Below are 5,676 nucleotides of genomic sequence, written 5' to 3'. Positions count from 1 at the left end.
TTATTTATTCCTAAAAATTACAATCCTTTTCTTTATCATCGTTATCCGGTCAATTAGATTAGCAGTTTGCATATTTATACCACTACAAACGCTAATGTGAGTCAATGCAGAATTTCACTTAAGCCCTTACAACTACATTCGGTGTGGATAATTTTCAAAAAAATATTAAATCGCCTGATGGTACTGAACTATGGAACACATTATAGAAAGAATTATGTAATAATTAATTTTGACTAGGATTTTATCAAAAAGAAAAGGAGTAAAGAAACCAGCGATTTTAGGCTGTTTTCTTCCGGAACTGCATTTAGACTGGAAGTGATTTTCGAATTTGTTTAGTTTGATAGAGTTATCCAAGACTCACAATTTGAAATCATTTTTGGGCCCTTTAGCCCTTCAACTTTCGGCGCAATTGAGGAAAGTGCTAAATTTTATGTTTTTCGTAGTATGGGGCCCCCTGCTTTGTCTGCTAAGAAATGTTTTCAGTTAGTATGGTGATCGGTAAATGAAGACAATCGGCAAATATGAAGATAGGGAAAGTTAATATTAGCCAAGTAAGAGCAGCCGAATATCTTGGAAGTATAATACATGAAGACATGAGATGCCACCAGGACGTGAAATCTCGCATTAATATAGCGGAGGAAGCATTCAATAGGAAGAAGAGATTACTATGCGGTAAATTAGATAAAGATTTGAGAAAGAGACATCGTAAGTGCTTTGTTGGGGGTGTGATATTGTACGGGGCAGAGACATGCACATTGAGAGGAGAAGATGTAAAAAAAGGCTACAGACGTTTGAGATGTGGATGTGGAGGAGAATGTAGAGAAAAGGATAGATGGAGAGAGCGAGAAATGAAGAAGTATAGGAACTATCTAGTGAGAAAGGAAGATGGCTGCAAGTTATAGAAGAAAGGAAGAAGAAGTAAATGGGACGCTTTTTGAGGGTTTGTTAACGGAAGCACTCGAAGGATATTGAGAGGAAGGAGAAGGTACGAGATGATAGATGACATCAATGAAGGATGTAGTGAGGGAGGTCCTCTGCTATCATACTATAATATAGCGCTATCATAACAGTCGGGGTGGTAGCGTGTTTGGACAAAAGTACAAGTAACGAAAAATAATCAGAAGTACGCAGAGGAATATGCAAAGATATACGGCGATACAGTAGAGAGCTCAGCGTACTAGAATAATAATAATAATAATAATAATAATAATAATAATAATAATAAATGATGATGAGGAGTGGTATAAATCAAGGAAAACCGGGCGAGTTGGCCGTGCGCGTAGAGGCGCGCGGCTGTGAGCTTGCATCCGGGAGATAGTAGGTTCGAATCCCACTATCGGCAGCCCTGAAAATGGTTTTCCGTGGTTTCCCATTTTCACACCAGGCAAATGCTGGGGCTGTACCTTAATTAAGGCCACGGCCGCTTCCTTTCAACTCCTAGGCCTTTCCTATCCCATCGTCGCCATAAGACCTATCTGTGTCGGCGCGACGTAAAGCCCCTAGCAAAAAAAAATCAAGGAAAATCGCGCAGTAAGGAAGAAGCTAGGCCAATAGAAGATCACCAAAATAACAATGCGAAATAGAATATATATTTAACAACCATAATTTAACAACAAGATAAATAATTGCAAGTAGAAGAAAAATCCAAACGGTGTGCCACATTTACAAATAATTATCCAATGGTACATAAAAGGAAAGCCTGTTGAATAAATTGGAAGTGTACAATATACATCGAAACTGAACCCTGAAGAGTAAAAGCATGAAAGGTAGGGGGAAGGGAAGTAGGATGAGTATTAGGACTAGGAAAGGATTTTCTTCACCAGGTATTGCTGAAGTTTAGTAATAGCATAGATCTAGGATGACATCTGAAAATAATTTACAATCGTCCGTAGCGCAGTGCGTGAATAGAAGCAGTCTAAGTTATGAGTTTTTAAAGGGAAGCATAACCACTCGACAGAAGAAAGTATTACAGCAGGCAATAGCCCGAATGAAAGTTTTGAGTCCAAATGCAGATAAATATTATAAGTCTTGCTCACCGAGTCGCTGTAGATAGAGTCCAGATGAAATTGACATGATTACAATAAGCACTGTTTTAGTGTGTGGTCCACCACTCCACCATGAAGCCCGACTCAACAGTGGAAAGGCGGAGAGAGCAATATATAGTAGAAAGGAAGATTCCAGAAAAAGAACGCAGGCTACAAGCCAGTGAGTTCTAGAAACATAATGTCACGTGGTTACACAGCGCACAGGCACAGCGAAGTGCAGCGAAGATGACGTAATCAGTCAAGTAGACGACAGGTGAGTGAGGTGCATGGTGCGGCGAGAAGAAAGTAGAAGCGAGCAGCAGTAAGCAAGGTAGGAATATGTAGAGTAGATTCGGCGATCGTAATAAGGAGGAACTTAAAATGATCTGAAGACAATGGAAGAAGATAGGAGAACAGCTGAGCGAAAACCTGCTTGTGGGCAGAACACAAAATGATGATGATGAAGTACAGGCATATTAAGTGGGCGCGTATTCATGGGCTTTCCCTGTGTATTGAAGCCTGTCGCGTGACGTCAAGTGGTCTGACACAATGGCTCCCATTGGTGGAAAACATTTTCACTATCAGAATATCGGCCAGCAAGGCACACCGTATTGTAAATAATACAGTATTACATCATGCTGACGTCACGGCTTTGGTAACTCAAGCACGAATTTTTAATAGCTTTCTTAACGTGGACGATGGAATTCCTAACGAATCAGGGAGTTGTTCCTGATTTCTGATTTATCCGACACGGATTGCAGGCAATGTTTATATAGAACAGGCAGTAAAGAAAATCAAAGAGGAATATCGGAAAGGAATCGCAGTCCAAGGAGAGGAAATCAAAACTCTGAGATTTGTCGATGATATTGTTATCTGAGACTGCAGAAGATGTCGAGAAATTGCCAAATAGTATGGACACAGTCTTAGAGAAGGACTCCAAGATGATACAGTCGAACTTGGATATCTCGAATCTCCATTACTCGAATTTTCAGTATCTCGAAGTAACATAAATTTCCCTGCCATTTCTCCTATTCTTCACGGGTATTTATTCCTCTTTTTCTCAAAGCAAACATTTCCTCCCTTCTGTAACTCGAAATTTGCGCAATATTAACTATGCAATGTGGCATTGTGGTTTGTGAGGAATAGTTAACAAGCTAATATGGGAGCTAATATGATGGGAACCGAAAGACTAGAACTTCTAGTGATCGGAAAATCAGCGAAGCCTCGTTGTTTCTCTGGAGCGAATTAATTACCGGTCACGTACGAAAGCAACCCCCGAAATCGCGGATGACAAGTTCCATTTATGAATCTCGGCTGCGTGGTATTGACGAGAAGTTTCAACGTGAAGGGAGGAAAGTTTAACAGTAACAAACAGAAGAGACTAACGGATTTTTTCCAAAGGTGTTACCGGAGGTATGTTTCTTCTTTCACTTCTATATGTACTGTATCATGTATTCTAAAAAGTTACTATAATAAGGGCTATAATTAAAGTGATGCCGTAAAATAGAGTTTGCATATTTTAAGTAATATTAAAAAGTGTATTCAGTATAAGCTCATAGATATATATGACCCAACTATGTGCTATACATGCTCAAAAACTATATTCTTTATGTATCGAAATTAAACTTAGCTCGCGAGGTGATTCGAGATATCGACGTTCCACAGTAAATAAATCTAAAATAAAAGTAATGGAGTGCAGTCGAACGAAGTCAGGTGGTGCAGGAAACTTTAGATCACGAAATGAAGTCTTAAAGGAGGAAGTAGATGAATATTGTTACTTGGGTAATAAAATAGCTAACGATGGAAAAAGTAAGGAGGACATAAAATACAGACTAGCACAAGCAAGGAAGGCCTTTCTTAATAAAATAAATTTGCTCACTCCGAATATTGATATAGAAATTAGAAATATGTTTTTGAAGACTTTCGTCTGGAGTGTGGCATTGTATGAAAGTGAAACATGGACGATAACTAGCTCAGAAAGAAAGAGAATAGAAGCTCTTGAAATGTGGTGTTACAGAAGAATGCTGAAGGTGAGATGGATAGATCGAATCACGAATGAAGAGATACTGATTCGAAGTGGTGAGAGGAGAAGAAGAGATAGAATGACAGGACACATCTTAAGACACTCAGGACTTGTTAAGTTAGTTTCTGACGGAAATGTAGGTGCTAAAAACGGTAGGGGCATAACAAGGCATGAATATACAAACAGATTAGGGTAGATCTAGGATGTAGTATTTACGTAGAAATGAACAGATTAGCACATGATAGGATGGGATGGAGCGCGGTATCAGAACAGCCTATGGACTGATGACTCAAACAACAATTTCAGACAAACTTCAATACACTGAACACAACGGAAAGTCAGTCTTAGAACTGACCGGGTAAACTGTTAAGGGATGTGATGAAAATGTTTCTACACTCTCTTCCCTGTCCATGATTTCTACATTGTTGTGTAACAACGTGTTTCCAAGAAATACTAGAGTGTTAGATTCTCCGTGGTGAGAGTAATGCATATAGCTCACGGTAAAATATTTCGTAAAATTTGTTGTACAATTAATTTTATAAAAATTTGGTGAAAACAAATTGTGTTGCTCACGGTAAAATTATTTTATAAAATCCATGGAAACATCGGGATGACCATCTATGAACTCACTTCTGAACTAAGATGTATATATGCTGCCATCTATCGATAAACATATAAACGAAGAATCACCTGTTCAACTTACAGTGAGTTTGAAAATATGGCTCTAACAAACAAACAAGAGTGGCAGGTTCGATACTGGCTCAGTCCGGTGGTATTTGAAGGTGCTCAAATACGTCAGCCTCGTGTAGGTAGATTTACTGGCGCGTAAAAGAACTCCTGCGGGACTAAATTCCGGCACCTCGGCGTCTCCGAAAACCGTAAAAGAGTAGTTAGTGGGACGTAAAACAAATAACATTATTATTTCATTAACAAACAAAGCAAAACTTGCTGCTTTGGTTGCAATTATATGTTGTACGGTGATAAAAAGGAAGAAAAGAAATGCCAGGAAATGCTGGACACGGGATTGGATCAAAAGAAGAGAAGAAGGTAGAGGATTGCTGTCGTTGGTCGAAAATTAGTTGAGGTTAGAAGACCAGCATTCATATAGGAATTCGGCGATTGTGTTTTCTGCCTCTCTTCTTGCATTTCTATTGTGGTAAACTGGCGTTTTAACCTCGTACAAATATGGATAATTCTGGTATTCGTCCAGTAAAACACTAACAGCTTCCTTAGTCCACCCGGGTCCTGCCATTTTACAAAGAAGTGTTTGTTTACAATCGAGCTTCACAATCTTTTCACGACGTAGCGCCAGCATCATCGTGATGTCAGCTTCGCTGATTGGTTCGTTTCGTAAAATTAATTTTACGGAATAGAACATGTCCTATTTTATGAAAAGTTTTATCAAAGGTTTTGTAAAACTTGAATTTGACCGTGAGCAACAGAAATTTTATAAAATTAAATTATTGTACAATAAATTTGACAGAAAATTTTACCGTGAGCAACAGGCATAAGATAATCTGATTGCGAGGTCTGAATATCAACATACTCTACCTAGCCTTCAGCTCCAGTCAATGTTCATAGTTTTCTTCAAGTCTGTAGGTACACTTGCTACGAGGGAGTAACGTTTTT

The 5,676-nt window shown here is 38.8% G+C and overlaps 1 pseudogene; it reads left to right on the top strand.

The window, feature by feature from the left end:
- Positions 1 to 3,589: 3,589 nt before the first annotated feature.
- On the top strand, positions 3,590 to 4,332 carry LOC137502881 (uncharacterized; annotated as a pseudogene).
- The last annotated feature ends 1,344 nt before the right edge of the window (positions 4,333 to 5,676 follow it).

The sequence above is a fragment of the Anabrus simplex genome, chromosome 13 (assembly GCF_040414725.1).
Source record: "Anabrus simplex isolate iqAnaSimp1 chromosome 13, ASM4041472v1, whole genome shotgun sequence".
Taxonomy (NCBI): domain Eukaryota; kingdom Metazoa; phylum Arthropoda; class Insecta; order Orthoptera; family Tettigoniidae; genus Anabrus; species Anabrus simplex.
The sequence above is the reverse complement of the archived record's forward strand: the minus strand, read 5'-3'. Positions and strand labels throughout refer to the sequence as shown.